This window comes from Hyaena hyaena, unplaced genomic scaffold, assembly GCF_003009895.1.
Source record: "Hyaena hyaena isolate Hyena2069 unplaced genomic scaffold, ASM300989v1 scaffold_20, whole genome shotgun sequence".
NCBI lineage: Eukaryota > Metazoa > Chordata > Mammalia > Carnivora > Hyaenidae > Hyaena > Hyaena hyaena.
The window spans coordinates 6,272,751-6,290,799 of NW_024080652.1; the positions used below are offsets into that span (position 1 = coordinate 6,272,751).

The 18,049-nt window shown below is 42.3% G+C and overlaps 2 protein-coding genes across 2 annotated transcripts in view; both read left to right on the forward strand.

Annotated features, from left to right (window-relative positions):
* Positions 1–1,958, forward strand: part of LOC120227988 (myosin-16) — a 66,747-nt gene extending 64,789 nt beyond the window's left edge. The window contains exon 44 of the mRNA XM_039226092.1: positions 1,573–1,958. The gene's annotated coding sequence lies outside the window, so the exon portion shown is untranslated. The remainder of the gene's footprint in view (positions 1–1,572) is intronic.
* A 13,683-nt stretch (positions 1,959–15,641) lies between these two features.
* The window catches only part of ARPC1A (actin related protein 2/3 complex subunit 1A), a 31,364-nt gene continuing 28,956 nt past the window's right edge, over positions 15,642–18,049 (forward strand). Inside the window, exon 1 of the mRNA XM_039226104.1 lies at positions 15,642–15,772. The gene's annotated coding sequence lies outside the window, so the exon portion shown is untranslated. The remainder of the gene's footprint in view (positions 15,773–18,049) is intronic.

Sequence of the window (18,049 nt, forward strand, 5' to 3'; positions counted from 1 at the left end):
TGGTCAGCTCAGGAAGTTAAGGAAACCAGGACTTCCTGCAATTAATGTATAGCCATGTCCTTTCAGGGCAAACACCTGAAAGGGGCCCCTTCTGTTGAACTCTCACCTGGCGGGGGTTGCTATTCACCAACCAGAGTCAGGAGGTATTTCAGTCCTTCCACCTTCGAACTCTTAGTCTCCAGTGTTAGCCGTCTTGTAGAACAGATCCTCTGCACTGGCTTGGTGACTGTTAATTGCTGGGGTTTGCTGGTGCGGGTCCAACTGTTCTGTCTCCACATCACAAGGCCATAGTCCTGCCAACGAGCACCCAGAGGTGATGAGGCTCTTTGATCCCATCTCCTCTAGCCGGTCACAGGGCTAGATATGCCCTCAGTAGCCATGAGATGTCGTAAGCAAACCAGTACATGAGTCAACACTGAGCCAAGACCCCACAAGAGTTTAGTTTTCCAAAGTGGCTTTATATTCAGTCCTACAAATACTGACCAAGCTCCAAACAGGGGCTAGGTCTTGATCCTGAGACACAGAGATGAATAATGAGTGAGAAAGAACATCCTCTCTAGCGGAGCCTGGAACCTGGTGGAGAAGTAGAAGCATCCATCACCACAGGGCTGTGAGCAAATGTTCTATGATGCCGTGTTTGCACCTCACTGGGGAGGATCTCAGGGGAGGAGTGGCTGGTTTAACCTGAGGTGGCTGGGTGGAGCAGCTTCATGGAGGATGTGACCCGTAGAAAAGCCTAAGGCAGTGCCACTCCATGAGTGGTCCCTGTTTGTCACCTGAGACAACAAAAGTACAGAAAATGAGAGGAAGTTTTTAGAAATTTTTATAACAACTGATACCGCCATGACATCTAAATGCATGATCAATGTATTTTATAAAAGTTATTAGTTTCTGATATTAAATAAATGAGAAAGAACAAAAAGTTTAAAGGAAATTAAAAAGAATAGGTAAAATTGATTACTCACCAGATAGAGAGGGAAAGAAGGGAATTCTAGATGGAATTCACATGCCAACAGTGCAGAGGCTGGATTCATATAAGGGAACAGCATGGCTAGAGAAGAGGAGCTTGGGAAGAGGGGAGAGAAATGGGGTGGGAGATGGAGCTAGAAGCACTGGCATGCGTGAGGCTGTGAAGGGCCCCGCTGGGTATGAGTGTTCCCTAATTTCCATAAGGAAATGTTGCTAATTTTTGAAATCCACTTGTGGGATGTGATGAGCAGTAGCTTTTCTTTCTTGAGAAGACATATCACAATGGCAAAACAAGCCTGCCAGCCCCTCAGGAGACACCATAGGTGGGCTCATGGTGAGCACTCTATCCCAGGGGATGAACTCCAGCCCTCTCGATGGCCTGTGTAGAGACCAGGCCCAGTTGGGCACCCCAAGCCCAACGATGTCTCCAAAGCTTCACGACCTGAGGCAAAATGAACCAGCTATGACCCAATAATGTCCAGGAAGGAAGGCATTTTGGGGACACTGTCTTTCTATTAAGAAGGAGGCTTTCTATTAAGAACTCCTGGCTCTGGTCCTCAAGGATTTTAGGACTTCTCAACCTCTCTCTCTTTTTACTTCCAGGGTAATACAGATCTCAACAGCAGACCATTGAGAGGGAAATATATGAAAACAGAAAACTGGGTATCCTGAGAATGTTTACTATGCAAAGGAAAATACAAGCCAGAAAGAGGTGCTACAGAATAAAGAGAGTTGTGGGGGGAAAGGTTTGGGGATGTAAATACCCAGGCATCAGAGGAAGTAAAATTAGTGTGGCTTCTCTGAGACTGTATCAAGATGTGTAAGCACTTGGATAACAGAAACATGGGTCTATTTTAGTTGAGATCCTACATGTTCATGTCAAGGACGGAATATGTAATGTCTGTGTGAGCTGGCTGTCTTCTTGAAATAATTCCTCATGTGGACAATTGTAATGCCCTGTCCCAATGCAGTTTAAATAAAAGAAACATAAAAAATAGACTGGAGATTGACTGTAAGTGAAGAAAATTTATTTTTTATAGGCTTCCAAACCCAAAGGTAATTTTTGTAGTATGTCAGAATTCTGTTTTATCCCTATATCCTAACTCACAGGCTTATTTCTGTTGGAAACCGTGAAAACTATGCAGTCTTGGTGAAAGAGCATTCAGAGATAAGAAGACTAACTAGGTATCGTAAAGCTGAGAAAGCTACAGAATCCCTGAAGGGATGTTAAGATCCATCCAGGCTAACGATCCTTGAGGCCCCCACATGCCTACCTCAGCATCTCCCAGGATGTTCAGACAGGGGCAAGTTCCTCCTTAAATCAAGCTGAGACCTGCCCTCTAGTGGTATCTTTTTTTTTTTTTTTTTAATTCTGGTTTTGATATCTAAGTGGAAGACAGTTCTCACTTTCTCATGGTCCTTCCAAGATTTCTCGTCTCCAGGCTGAATATGCCTGGGTCCTTCAACCTTCCCAAGTGTGAGAGGGTTTCCTTTGTCACCTTCTAACATTCTCAACCCTGTTCCTCCCTTTGCTTTCCTAGCGTTTGGAGTGCAGGATTGGAGGGGACCACCGGGAGGGCTCCCTGCCAGTGCACAGCTCAGCACGCCTCCCCCCAACTCCCTGGAAATGGTGTCTTCCCTTTGACTTTCAGCACTCTGAAAAGTGCTGGCAGACAGAAATCGTTATTCAGCTGGTAAAGGAAGGGATATTTACATTCTGTTGGTACTCCCTCTCTCTCTTCACACTGGCCCATTTCAGTGTTGGCTCTCTCTAGAGAGCTCTCTCTAGACAGCTCGAGGGGACCACTTGGTTCCTTCTGTGCAAAGGGATCAAACATGGAGACACTGCCCTCTGGCGGTGGGGTCTCCAATGGCTATGGGGGAGTTTCCTGGGAGACAAATCATTATGCTTTACAGCAATACATTACACACTGTAAGTCCAATAGAATTACACTTATCGGAATTTTAGGGCTCAAAGGGATATTCAGAGGGTGTCTAGTCCAACTCTCAGCCAATTGGAGATAACCTTCTATAGCATTCCTGAAAAAAATGGGTAACCCAACTTGTACCTGAACCCTCCCAGTGAGAAAAAAAAGGCAGCCCATTGCTGTTTTGACTGATATTCATGGTTCAAAATAATATTAAACAAAAATATGTCTCCCTGTATTCTGCCCTCATTTTGATCTACTCTTCACCTCTGTAATTACATAAAGTAGGTCTAATTGTTATACTTTAAAGTCAGATAAATATGGGTTCCACTTTCTTAGCAGTGAGACCATGGGCAACTTAACCTATCTCACCTCCTGTTTTCTCAACTATTAAATGAGGAATAATAACAGTATCTGCCTCTTAGGAATGTGAAGTTTAAACAAGATAACTGGCACAGAGCCTATTATGCATAACACTTAACACTTGCCAAGTTACTTCTAGCATTCTTTAGGACTTAACACTCAATCTCCCGAGACAGGCTAGGCCTGGCCTATCAGTCCAACAGCTTACAGCAACAAGCCTCTTGCTGGAGAAATGAAAGGGGATTTCCACAAAGTTTTAAGACCTCATCATTGTTTCCTGGTGGATAGTCTACTCATGTTCTCCCCACACTTGGAGAATTCCAGAGCAGCTCCTCACTTTGCTGGGGGAAGGGCAGGGGAGACAGAGGAAATAGATGTAGACAGGCTCAGTGACTTGCCCAAGACCATTCAGTTAGTGGCAGAGCTAAACATTCTTTGCTGAGTGGGATGAGGGAAGGTTTTCGACCCAGTATTTATGAGAAAATGGACTTCGCTTAGCCACACATGCTGTTTTTGCCTAAGGACATGTAATTTCAGAATGGCGTGAAGGCATAAAAGGATATAATCTATGGCTTTCCAGAATAATAACATTAATTAGAATCCATGGTGACAAAAGTAAGGGCACTGGCACCAGGTTTTGCAAAGTAAATGGAGAAATGACTATTCAAATGGTTTTGCTAAATGTTTTAGGCTAGCTTTCAAGGCTGTTAAATTTTGTTATCACTGATCATATGAACTGTATTTTCTTATTTTCTGTATTTGTGTTATGAGAGAGAGCATGAGTGGGGGAGAGGGGCATAAGGAGGGGGGGAGGGAGGGAGAGAGAAAGAGAGAGAGAGAATCTTAAGCAGGCTCCAAGCTCAGCACAGAGCCTGACATGAGGCTCAATCCCACTACCCTGGGATCATGACCTGAGCTGAAATCAAGTGGTGGCCGCTCAACTGACTGAACCACCCAGGAGACCCTCTTATTTTCTGCATTTTTGATACTCTGACATCTGGGGCCTCTCTGACCAAGAAGATACTGCCTCTCCCAGGGTTAGCCAATTCTTATAGATAGCAAACGGCTTTCATACAGACTAACCAATTTAGAGCCCATACTCCAAACTGCCTCCTCTGTCTAGCTCTCATATTCTGGGAGGCCCTAATCATCCCAGAGCCAGATACCAGACAACTAGGAACAGCTCCTACATTCCAGAACGTAATGAAATTATTCAAACTAGCCAATTCTAAACCTGATCACTTCATCTCACCCATTCCTTCCCATTAAACACAAAAAAGACTCGTGTGCACGCATTCCCTCCTGGCCTACCCTGGGGCTTCCTCACATGGCCCTGAGTGGCATGACATGCCATGCTCCTGGCTTCTAGGGATGGGTCTGTGAGTACAGAAACTTCCCTTATGACAATAGTTTCCATATCTGTATGTCTTACCATATCCCATTAAAACAAATCCCAGGTACACTTAGAAACACTAATTATCTTCCCCCTCCTCTCACACGTGAACCAATCCTGGGTCCCTGTAGGGAAGCCAGCAGGTCTGAGTCTTCCCAAGGAACACACCTTTGGGTGCTTCCAGAAATCACAAAATCATCACAAAGGCCCCTTGACCCTTCCACTCATAAGCTACCAGGCACTGGGCCTGGAGATGTGTTGTGAAAAGGGCAATCTTGAGTTCCAGTAAAATGGCAAGACTGGAAGGAAACCTGTTGGCTATTAGAAGGGACTATTCTTCCCTCTACTTCCTGAACCCTGGCTTAAACTACTGAAAACTGTACCCTGAAGCTTTGGAGCACTGATTCCATAAGACTTTTTTCTACATGCATTAAAAAAAAAGTTTTAATATAGGCAGCAAAATAGTAACTAGGCATTTAGGCCAAGGAGGAAAGTGTACTATGGGAGTTCAGCAATTAGGAAGGCGACTATGGGGTTAGGTACAGGAGATGCACTCAGCCCAGTCTTGGAAGATAAAGGAAGGCATTCTAGAGGAAATCATGTCTTTGCCAAAGCATAAGGATGAGCAGGAATTAAACACAAAGGGAAGGGAGAGAATCTGGGAATGGAAGGTGGGTGTGAGAAGGACCAGCTAACAGTGTGTGTGGTGGCAGGTAGCAGCACATGAGCAACAGTGGCACAAGCAGTAGAGACATTTAGTGAACTTACACAACAGCACCTGCAGTCCCAGACGGTTTGGAATTAGGTCTCCACCTTTCCACACTACTTTACTCTCAGGTCTATTAAGACAGTTGCCACAGCTCTAATGAACCTATCTTCACACAATCATGTTTAAGACAGAAAAAAAGAAAGACTTCCTCACCATCCTTTTTATCAGCGACCTTACGTGTTCCCAGAAGGTCCCTAGGAGACTTGAGTCCATTGGCAGAAATGGCTCACACGACCATCCCTAAGCCAATTAGCAGCAAGTGGCAATGGGGCTGCCACGTAAGGCATGGACCAACTGTGGCTCATTCCCAGGACTAGGGAAGGGCTTGGCTTCCCTGAGAACTACCTGAACAAAAGTAGGGATGCCAAGAGGGTAAAGGTGATGTGTGGAAAGCCACAGTGTCCGCCACACAGAGGACATGCTGAGAGACGAAGATGACAGCGTATGGGAGACCCTGACAACTTGTTACAGAGTATGGACTTTATTGGGAGGGCAAGAGAGGTTTGGCATAATTCAGTTCAGATTTTGCATTTTGGGCAAGGGCTACTAACAAGCGAAGTTGTGTCCCACCCACTGCATCACACCAGAAGATACATGATGTCAATTTGTGTCACTGTTTGTGATGTTAAGTTTGATCACTTGATTAAGGTGGTGTCCACCCCAACTGAAGAACATTCTATAAAATAATTGCTGTGGACTCTTCAAGATTGTCAATGTTGTGAAAGGCAAAAAAAAAAATAATAATAATAATAAATAAAGGCTAAGGAGATATTTAATATTAGACTACAGAAATATGACAATTAAATGCAACAAATGATCTTGGATTGGCTCTGGCATCAATGAAAAGAAATTGAGGGGTGCCTGGGTGGTTCAGTGGAGAATGTGACTCTTGATCTCGGGGTAGTGGGTTTGAGACCCACATGTGGTAGAGAGATTACTTAATTTAAAAAAAAAAGAAATTGCTAGAAAGGACATTATTGGTGAAATTTGAATATGAACTTATAACAAACTTAAAATTATATTATATAATTTAAGTTTTAGAATTAACATGCTAATTATTTTGATAGTAAATAATAATATTAAATTAATGTTAAATATCCTGAATGTGATTGTTGTGCTACGGTTACGTAAGACAAGGTCCTTGTTCTTCAAGATAAATACTGAAGTGTTTAGGGCTCTTGAAAAGTCATGATGCCTGTGACTTACAAATGATTCAACAAATAATAATAACCAGTTTTTTTTTTAATGTTTTTTATTTATTTCTGAGAGAGACAGCATGAGCAGGGGAGAGTCAGAGAGAGAGGGAGATACAGAATCCGAAATAGGATCCAGGCTCTGAGCTGGCTGTCAGCAAAGAGCCCAACGTGGGGCTCGAACCCACGAACCATGAGACCATGACCTGAGCCAAAGTCAGATGCTTACCCAACTGAGCCACCCAGGTGCCCCTAATAACCACTGTTATTATAACTTACATTTATATGTGAGAGAGAAAGCAAAAAATGTAACAAAATGCTAACGTTTGGTGAATCTAAGTGAACAGGTATATTGATGTTAATTAAACTCTTCTTCCAATCTTTCTGTAGGTTTGAAAATGTTTCCCAGGGGGAAAAAAGAGAAATACAGATGTGGTTGATGTGACATGACTTGGTAACTAACTGGGAACCAGTAAGCAATCTGTGGTAGATGATGACACCTTGAAGGGAGAGGTAGAGAGGAGAATAGAAACTGAGGTGAGGAGGGGAGGAGAAATAACAGGTTTTATGTATTTTGTACTGGAATGGGAGATGATGGATATCAGATAGAGAAACTCAGTGGCCCTCAGAACTATTACAAGTCAGCAACCTCTGTTTGGTGGTTCAATCTGTGAGCCTGTGAGAGATCACTTAGGGAGTGCGTGCAGAGGGAGGCAGAAACTTGAATTCATCAGTAGGTGAAGTTCATGCCCAGAGGTGGGAACAAAACAAGAACAGTTATACTTGTAAGCAAACCAGCATATTTCATTCAGTGCTCTTACAAAAATATTTATCAGACTTGCAACTCTCCACCACTTTAAATTTGTTCCTGGAGAGAAAAATTTAAATGAGTTGGTTAGCTTCCCTCCAGGTGTGGAATAACTCAACTTTTCACCAATATCTTCATTTGGGAGTTTGACAAAATAGGACACCCAGAAATATACAACTCACATGTGGGATATAAGCACAGAAAACCAAAGGTATGCTATATACTATAATTAGAACTACAGTCATCCCAGGTTAATGCATATCTGAAAATGATTCTAAGATCAAAGGAGACTATATTAGATTATTTCAAGTGAGAAAATAATTCATGCATTGCTTGCCCAAAAACTCCAACCAGTTTCTCTAAATATCACTAAAACTCTCTTAAACATCCATAAAACATTCTCCAAACATTTTCACATAATATAAACATTTTATATGTTTATATGTATCATTACATATAAATAAGTGTATATTTAACACTTAATGAACTCCATAGTGATTACACTTGCCAGCAGTATGCAATGATATTATATTACGACATATATTAGATGAAAATTAAATATTCCCTTTAACCTGCAACAAACATGTACTGCAAAGCAAATAACAATGTGATAACATGTTAAAGATATATAATGAGGAGTGCCTGGGTGGCTCAGTCAGTTAAGCATCCAACTTCGGCTCAGGTCATGATCTCACAGTTTGTGGGTTCAAGCACCAAGTTGGGCTATCTGCTGTCAACGCAGAACCTGCTTCGGATCCTCTGCCTCCCTCTCTCTCTTTGCCCTTCCCCCACTTGTGCTCTGTCTCTCTCTCAAAAATAAATAAACAATAAAAAAAAGTTTTTAAAGACATATAATTAATGCAATAGAATTTAGCAAAACAAAATAGGGAAAATTTTTAATTTATTTAATTAATTATTTAATTATTAAATTAATTTATTTAATTAATTATTTAATTAATAATAAAAAATTATTATTAAATTTTTTAATTTAATTTTTAAATTAAAAAGAGAGAGAGCAGAAACATAAGTGGGGGAGGGGCAGCAAGAGGGGGTGGACAGAGGATACAAAGCAGACTCTGAGCTGACAGGCTGACAGCAGTGAGCCCCATGCAGGGCTCGAACTCATTAACTGCGAGATCATGACCTGAGCTGAAGTTGGACGTTCAACCAACTGAGCCACCCAGGTGCCCCTAAAATAGAGCAATTTTTAAAAATACTTACCAAATGATTCTGGTAATGGAAGACTAGGGTGACAGACAACTCTCCCACTAATGAGCACAGAAAGGTGGACAAAATACAAAACATCTACTCAGAGATAAGAGAGAGCTAATCAGGTAGTAAATACCAGGTCAATATCCAAGAGAAGAGAGCACATCAGAGTGAGCTTAGTATTTTAGGACTGCTTCACTCCAAGCACTATTTGTTGATTCCAAACCAGGTGGCTGAGGGCCTGAGCAGTACTTATACTACAGAGACAAAAGATGGAGTCCAGGACCCTCCAAGGACAAAGGTCCTGGTAAACATCTATTATATTGGGGAGGGTTCTCCAGAGAAACAAAACCAATAGGAGAAAGACAGAAAGACAGGGACACCTGGAAGGCTCAGTTGGTTAAGCGTGTGACTTGATTTTGGCTCAGGTTATGATCTCGCGGTTCATGAGTTACAGCCCCGCGTCGGGGCTGCACTAGCAGCACAGAGCCTGCTTGGGATCCTCTTTCTCTCCTCTCTTTCAAAATAAATAAGTAAATTTTAAAATGAAAGAAAGACAGGAAAAAAGAAAGGAGAAAGAAAAAGACATACAAGCAGATACATATAGAAATACAGTTATATAGGTAGGTAGACATAAAAGGACTTAATAAAAAGGAATTGGCCTATAGGACTATGGAGACTAGCAAGCAAAAAATCCGCAGAGCTGATATTACTGTTCAAGTTTGAAGGGCAAAAGCTGCTGCACAACCAGAAAGAGCCAATGTTCCAGTTCAAAGGCTGTCGGGGGGCAGGAATTCTCTCTTACTTGGGAGAGGTCAGCTTTTTTTGTTCTACTGAGCAGTAAACAGATGCTATTATTGGATGATACCCACATTATGGAAGGCAAACTGCTTTAGTCAGTGTACCAGTCTAAAGGTCAATCACATCCAAAAGCATCCTCACAGAAACACCCACAATAATATTTGACCAAATATCTGGGCATCCTATGGCTCAGTCAAGTTGGCAAATAAAATTAGCCATCATATCTGTGCTTTGGGATGGGATTCTAGGAGTAAGGGTGAATTAGGAGGTGAACTTTCTTCCTAAGGACTGAAGTCCAGCTTTGAGTCATCTGGATGATCCAGAAAAATCTCAAATCCTAAAATTAGATTAAGGTCATCCCAGAAAGGGGTGCCTGGGTGGCTCATTTGGTTAAGCGTCCAGCGTCCAACTCTTGATTTTGGCTCAGGTCACTTGGGGTCTGTGTTTACAGCACGGCGCCTACTTGGGATTCTCTCTCCTTCTCTCTCTGCCCCTCCCTCACTTGCTCGTGTTCTCTCTCTCTTTCTCTCTCTCAAAATAAAGAAATAAACTTTAAAAAAAAAAAAGTGATCCCAGACTGTCGACAACCTCAGGCACTTGGCAAAATTAAAATGAAAACCTTATTGGGGCAAAGATAAAATCATTTTAGGTATCAAATTATTCCTACATAATTTAAACTTGGTTATACTTGATAACCAAATACATAGGAGGACAAGAACACAAATGAGAACCAGTCAAAACAATATGTTGATAACAGAAATAATTCCACAGGAACTTCAGAAAATGGCAAATACATGATACTATAGAATTAAAAATGTATGACAAGAATAGCATATAACTATGGAAAAGAATAAACATGGAGTTAAGATCATCTAAGATCTTTGCATTATCCAGGAAGAGCAAGTACTAATCATTGGTATGCTCCATAGGACAAAAGCTCTGATCTGCAGTCTTTGCTACTTCCTAAGGTGTAAATGTTCCCACTGTGGCCAACCTCAAGGTACCAACAAGAGGTGACTGAATACGAATTTGGGAAAAGAGAGGCACAAGATACTCTCCTGAGCCAGTGTGAGCCTGCTCCAGTACACTTCTAACTGAATTCTTGAAAATGGATTAATAAATGGGCACATGGGTGGCTCAGGTGGTTAAGCGTCTGACTTCAGCTCAGGTCATGATTTCAGGGTTTGTGAGTCTGAGCCCCATGTCGGGCTCTGTACTGACAGCTCAAGCCTGGAGCCTGCTTCAGATTCTGTGTCTCCTTCTCTCTCTGCCTCTCCCTGGCTCACATTCTGTTTCTTTCTCTCAAGAATAAATAAAACATTAAAAAAGAAAAAGAAAAGTAAATGGACAAATAAAAAACAATCAATCCAAAAGAAGGCAAGAAAGGAGAGAGGAAAAAAACCAGAATAGGCAGGACAAAAACAAAGCATATAACAAGATGGTTGAGTTAAACTCAAATATATCAGCAATTACTTTAAATGTAAATGGGTGGAAATTTCAGTTGAAAGATAAATACAATATAATAATAAATTACAACTATATGTTTATGAGCAACACATCTAAAAACATAAGGTAAGAGTAAACTTGAAAGTAAAAAGAGAAAAAAAGATATACTAGGCAAACACTAACCCCCCAAAAAACTGGTATGGCTATATTAATATCAGAAAAGTAAATACTAAGAGCAAAAGCATTATTAGAAAAGAATATTTCAGGGCACTTCGCTGGCTCAGTTGGTAGCCCATGGGACTCTTGATTTCAGGTTGTAAGTTCAAGCCCCATGTTGGGTGTAGAGCTTACTTTAAAAAATGGAATATTTCATAATGATAAAATGTCCAATTCATAAGACATAACAATTCTATAACATGGAGGCACCTATGATATAGCTTCAAAATACACAAAGGAAAAAACGAACAGGCAGTAGAAACAGATAACTACATGATCACTTGGGAGATATTAACCCACCTTTCTTAGTAATCAAAAGAATAAGCAAGCAACAACAAATTAGCAATTAAGCTGGAAATTATGCAATTAAGGCAGAAATCAATGACAAAAATATAAAACTTCCAAGTTTAGAAATTCAGAATTGCCAACTGTACACAAACTCTTTCTGAAAATTCAAGACAAAGAATACTTCCGAACCCATTTTATGAAGCCAGAATTACTCTAATAACTAGAAAAAAAATTACAAGTAAACTGCAAAACAATATCCTTCATAAGCTATGATTTTAACTGCTAATTTTTTTAAGTAATTGCTTTGACTTTGTTATTACTTTTTAAAATTTTTATTTCATTTTAGTGAGAGAATCCCAAGAAGGCTCACACTCATTAATGGAGCCCCAAGTGGGGCTTGATCCCACAACCTTGGGTTCATGACCTGAGCTGAAATCAAGAGTTGGATGCTCAATCAACTGAGCCATCCAGGCACCCCATACTTTGTTATTACTTTTAATAGTATAACTTTGAGCAAATTGCTTCCTGCCTCTAAAGATTTACTTTTTCACTTTTTATTTTTTTAAGTAATCTCTACCCCCAACATGGGGCTTGAACTCAAGATCCCAAGAGCAAGAATCACAAGCTCTACCAACTGAGCCAGCCAGGCACCCCAATTTCTTAAGAAAATTTTAGCAACTGAGTGCAATAACGTATAAAAATAATAATACACCAAGACTAAATAGGACTGGGATGCCTGGGTGGCCCAGTCATTTAAGCTTCCAACTTCAGCCCAGGTCATGGTCTCATGGTTCATGTGTTTGAGCCTCACATCTGGCTCTGTGCTGACGGTGGGGAGCCTGCTTGGGATTCTCGCTCTGTCCCTCCCCCACTTGCACATACATGTACACGCTCTCTCTTGAGATAAAAAAAAAAAAAGTAGGACTTTTCCCAACAATGTGTGTTTAGTTTAACATTCTAAAAATCAATGTATAAAGCTTCTATTAAAAACACTGGAGAAAATCTATATAACCTTCGATTAGGCAAAGGTTTCTTAGACATGACACCAGATGAATGAACTTTCTCAAAATTAAGAACTTCTGCTCTTTGAAAGATATTAATTAAGATAATAAATGAAGAGAAGCCACAGACTGAAAGAAAACAATTGGGAAAGAATAACTTGTGACAACCAACTTGGTACAATATGTTCAAATAATAACTGCCACAATTTATTGAGTGCTTTTAATAAGCCAAGAACTGATAAGCATTTTTTAAATGTTTATTTATTTTTGAGAGAGAGAGAGAGCGCATGAGCAGGGGAGGGGCAGAGAGAGAGGGGGACAGAGGATCTGAAGCAGACTCTGTGCTGACAGCAGAGAGCTGTACACAGGACTCAAACTCACAAAACTGTGAGATCATAACCAGAGCAGAAACCAAGAGTCAGACGCTTAACCAACTGAGCCACCCAGGCACCCTGAACTGATAATCATTTTGTATGCATTCTTTATTTTAATCCTAAGGACAACCCTAAGTAATGGAAACTATTAGTTTCATTTGACCAATTAACTTAAAGAAGTTGACTTGCCCAAAGTCATATGGGTGATAAGCTGCAGAGTTTGAACCCAATCCTATTTATTTCCAAAGTCAATGAACTCTCTTAACTCCACCATATTATCTTTCTATTAAAATAATCTGTTTGCACAACAACATGGAAAAAAAGTGTTAGAAGCAAAATGTATAAGGAGTGGTGTTGGCCTCCAGATTTATAGGCTAGTGAATTACAAACTTATCAAATTAGGAAAACTATACCTGGTATTCATAAGTTTGCTTGTGTGTTTGTCTTACAAGTATGATATTTGTTAAAGTATTGTACTTATATACTATCTGAGACTATCTTATGCCTCTAGACATCCCACAAACTAACTGGTCCCATCCCTGCACTATATGAATGAACAGGATAAGCAGCCTAGAATGCCAAAACTTGCATGCATTTTTCAGTCCTCTGTACTGAATTGTTCAAGATCCTTTCCATACAAAACTTTCCCTCCTTGGAACCATTTAGGACATGTATAAAAGAGTGGGCAATTAGGGCAATATCTAAAGCATAAGCATTATCAAGCACTAACACAATGAATGCATTTATGTTTTTGTCCTTTTGTTTACTTATAGCTTTTATAGGCATTGATTCAATATACATTTCCAACAGCCTTTATGGTAAGTAGACAGTAGGCATTAACCATGTAAGATTCAAAATGGGAGGCAGAGGCGTGCCTGGCTGGCTCAGTTGGAAGAGCATGCAACTCGTGATCTTGGGGTGAGTTCAAGCTTCATGTTGGCTGAAGAGATTACTTACAAAAATAAAAATTAAAAACAGCAACAAAATAGAGGCAGATTGGCAGTAAGTGTTCACTGCTGTTCAGCTGGAGTTCAAGCAAGAACCAATCTTCTTACTCTCCAAACCACATTCTAGAGACTAAATCAGATCTCTCCTGAGCAGAAGGAAAGCCTTAGGCCTTTGCAAACATGTAATCTTTTTGACCTATAATTGGGTACTTTCCTGATGTGTCCATACAACCCCTCCTCCCACTCACAACTGGTGGTAACCTCTGTGTTCTTTGAAATCCCACACTGTACATTACATTCATTTACAGTTACAGTCAACAAATATTAAGTACGACCTCCCTTGTTTGAGGTACTGGGTAGTTCCTTGTATTTAAAATCATGTGTAAACAGGTCTTATCCTAGCTTCTAAGCTGCTTGAGGACAGAAAGATCTTACCCAACTCTTCTGTAATTTATTGAAATGCCTAACACAATACTGGACACTTGGTGAGTACTCATTAAATACTTGATGACTTGAAGTCTGACCGAATTCCAGTTCAATACTGTTCTAATTCCAACTGAATCAATAAAGCAAACAAAATCATTCCATGACAGTATCCAACCCTTCATTTCCTCTCATCTTTTAAGTACCACCTTCTCTGGTACTAATTTTTAAAAAGAGAATCCTCACTTGGAATACTTGATCAGTATCTTTGTGCAAGTAAAAAACAAAACAGTGATAATAACTCACCCTTCTTGGAACCCCAATTGCTCTTATAACCAGGGCATGACCAGATAATGGGAAATGCTCTGGACCAGGCATCAGGTCATTCCTGGCACCAACTTGTATCAAACCCTTCATCAAGGTTTATTGATTTGCACGTTATTCTCATCTATCCAGATTATAAACTCCTTCAAAGAAGGAACTATCCTTTGTAAAGATCTAAGTAAAGCAGTTGGTATTTTGACTCCCTATACCAGTTCTAGGTACTTCTGGTTTGGTTCGTGTAACTTGCAAACACACAAGGAAGCCTTGCTTCCATGTATGCCTTTCTCCCCGCGCCAAGATGGTGTCATTGGAAGGCAAATAATCAATTTAGAATGATCTTTTGCTCTCTCAATCTGTCCTTCATCTCCCCAGGACCAAAGACTGTACCCATGGGGTAAAACAAAATCAATTGCTCCCAATACATTAGTGCTCCTTGAACAACTGAATAACCCTAGGTAACAGAATGTAGCTCTGAAGTCAGGAATGGGACGATTTCACTTTTGTGAACACCATCTTCTAGGCAAGCTTTGGGGTCAAACTCGTCAACTACCAGAGGCACTCTGTTGGTGACTAGCAGTGACCACGAAGACAGAGGAGTGCTGCTCCAGAATTCCTACTGGGTTCAAGGGCGCCAAGTCTAGCTGGAAGTGGGGGTCAGGCCATTTCATAGAAGCCACGTCTCTACAGCAAGTGCTGCCTCCACGTGTTGGGGGACCCCCAACTCCTCTGTCCCGCGGAGCCATTTTGGGAGCAGGGAACAAGGGATTCCGACCGAGGAAAGGTTGAGAAGGTTCCTCGGGGAGGTCCTCAGAGGTTTCCACAGTGGGAAACTGGCTCTGAAGAAGGAAACTTCCCTCTGAAGGGCAAAGACGTAGTCGTTCATCGCGTCCATGTGGCTGGAAAAGGCCTCAGTTCTCACTAATTGATTTCCTGACAAAACCACTTGTGAAAGCGCCAACGCTCCACACATCGGTCCGCGAGTCTGAGGAAACTTTCTGAGGGAAGAAAGAAGACATCCAAGCTGCTTCACCACCACCTTGAGGGCCGGTGTGTGACGCCGCTAGCAGAGGGCCTAGCTCTGGCGCCAGACCCTCCCCCGCCGCCCCCGCCCAGGACCCCGGCCGCGCGCGCCCAAGCTGCGCGCGTGCGCAGACTGCCTGGCGGACGTGCAGCGCAGGCGCCGTGGCCATTTCCGGGATCTGTCAGCCGCTCCCTCTCGGCCCCGGTCCTCCGCCCGCGCCCGCCGGAGCCTGTTCGCGTCGACTGACCAGAGTCCGCGAATTCTCCGCTCCGAGCCGGTCCGGACTGCCCTGATCCCAGGTAAGGGACAGCAGGGCGAGCTTCTGGCCTTGTCGGCCTCCACTGGCCCAGCCTCGCACCGGACGTTCTTGAGCCCGCGGGGGCGGTGAGGCGGGGGCTTAGGCCGCGGGGGCCACAGGCTGAGGGGCGGGCCGGGTCTCCTGGCCCGGCCTCCGGAGGGGGCGGGTGATCCGGGTTCTCTGGAGCCGGCCGAGCCCATGGGGTCCCCACACCTCGCATCCCTAGATTCTCCAGTTCCAGACCTCTTCCAGGGCCAGAATTAGCGGCTCCTTCTCCTGCGCTTCCGTAACGCTACTTACACCCCTATTATGGGCATTTATCACAGTCTGTAAAATTGTAGTAAATGAGATCATCTCCCCCTAGTCGGACCGTTCCTTTCTTTAGCGTCCAGAATAGGTACTGCACCACGCGGTGGGCCACCCTGGAATGTTCGGCTCTGTTCTGGGGCAGCCGTCAATCTTTCAGTTCTTGGGGGCCCCTCCTGAACTCGAGAAAAAGACCTTCCCTCGAGTTCTTTTAAGATTCCCCTGCCCGAGTGCCGCCTTCTCTTGTATCAGTAGTGAGACTCGCTCCTCCTGCTCGCTCGGTGGAACCTTTTCTGTAGCACCTTTCACGTTCCTGCCCCTCCAGTAGGGCGGCCAAAATTCCGATCTCGGCACCACCCCTTTTCGTTGGGTGGGGGGGACCCTGGGAAGATTGCTGCTCTGAGTCCGCATTTCCTCGCCTACCGAAGGAAGGTTCTTAGAGTTTTCTTTCTTTGAAGATCAAGTGAGTTTATTTGCGTCAATTGCCTAGAATAGTTCCTGGCCCAGAGTGTAGGTGCTCGGTAAATAACTAGCTGTTGCGATTGTCCTGGGTATTCTGTGCATACCTATCTTCCCTTCCTTTGCTACCCGCCTCTCCCCGCAGACTTGACCAGAAAAGTGTCAGATTTATTTATGTTTCCGTCCGTGTACTTACTACACTGCTGGGAACATGGTAGGCATGGTAATAAATTGTGGCTTAGAATCCTTGATTATAAAGCCATCTGTTCTCATACGGCAGCTTTGGAACGTAAAGGAAATGCTAACCTACTTTTATCTACTTCAACGCATTGTCTAAATTACCCTAGTTCTCTGCCTCCCCCCCCCCTTTTTAAAACAGTTTTTTTCCTCACCTTTTGATTTCTAGTAGGTCCTGGGTTTTTCAGGTATCTAAGAAAGGAGAGGCTATCTGGAGGGTGCTTTTGTGGTGCTAGGCGGAGTAACTGGCTGCTTCCTACCACAGTATTCAGAGAGCTTCCAAGATTAATTCACCTACTTGCCATAATGAAAGGAGGGGAGTATCTTGGAAAAATAAAGGGGAAGAGTGGCAGTGTTTTAATCTAGGTAACCAGTCCTGTGCTGAGACATTCTCCAAGAAGTTTAAAATGATCTGCTGGTGAGGCTGCTGCCTGGCATTGAAACCTCATCTTTGAACCTTGTGGAGGGTGTGGTGACCTTGCTGGAGTGCCTGGTATCGCTGGGTTGGGTAATGAGAACAATTAGAAACTGGGTGAATCACAGTGTTAAAAACTTGAACCTAAACAGGGAACTGAAATTTTCAGTGTATGCATACTTTCAGGCTTCAGGGCCAAGAATTCAAAATGTATGTGGACATTTCCAAGTACAGAGGATACTAACCAGTGTGTACTTATAGAGATGGAGGGAACTAACTTAGCATCTATTTTGGGCTAAGCTTTTTACTACATGTTTTCACACGACATCTCATTGAATTCTCATACCAATAGCCTTGGGATGTCAGTGATAACATTAATTTTACATATGAAGAAAAAATTAGACTTAGGGATATGAAAGTGATCTGCCCAGGGCCATAGCTCGTATGTGCCCAAGCCCAGATTCAAACCCAGGTCCCCTTGACTCCAGAGTCCATGGCAACCAAACATTAGGATGACTTTGTATTCAAAGTGATAGGTGAAGAAAAGAAGTGTGTTGTAGGAGGAGTGCCTGGAATTGTTCTGTAAATCATCATAAATGGTTTTTCTCTCAGTGCTGTACAATAAAAGATTATCAATAGAAGCTTGTTAAATTTAATGTCACCACCTCTTTTTTTGGTCTCTTTTTCTCCTCTCTACTCTCTTTAAGACAAAGGCTTTCAGATTTCACTTAAATATTAATCACAGTTTAGAATTAGAATGATCAGCCTGTGATGGAAGGTATCTTTTTCTTGATACAAAATTCAAGCAATTATTCTCCTGCATTCACTGAGTATGATGAATACAGGCTGTTTACTGGGTGT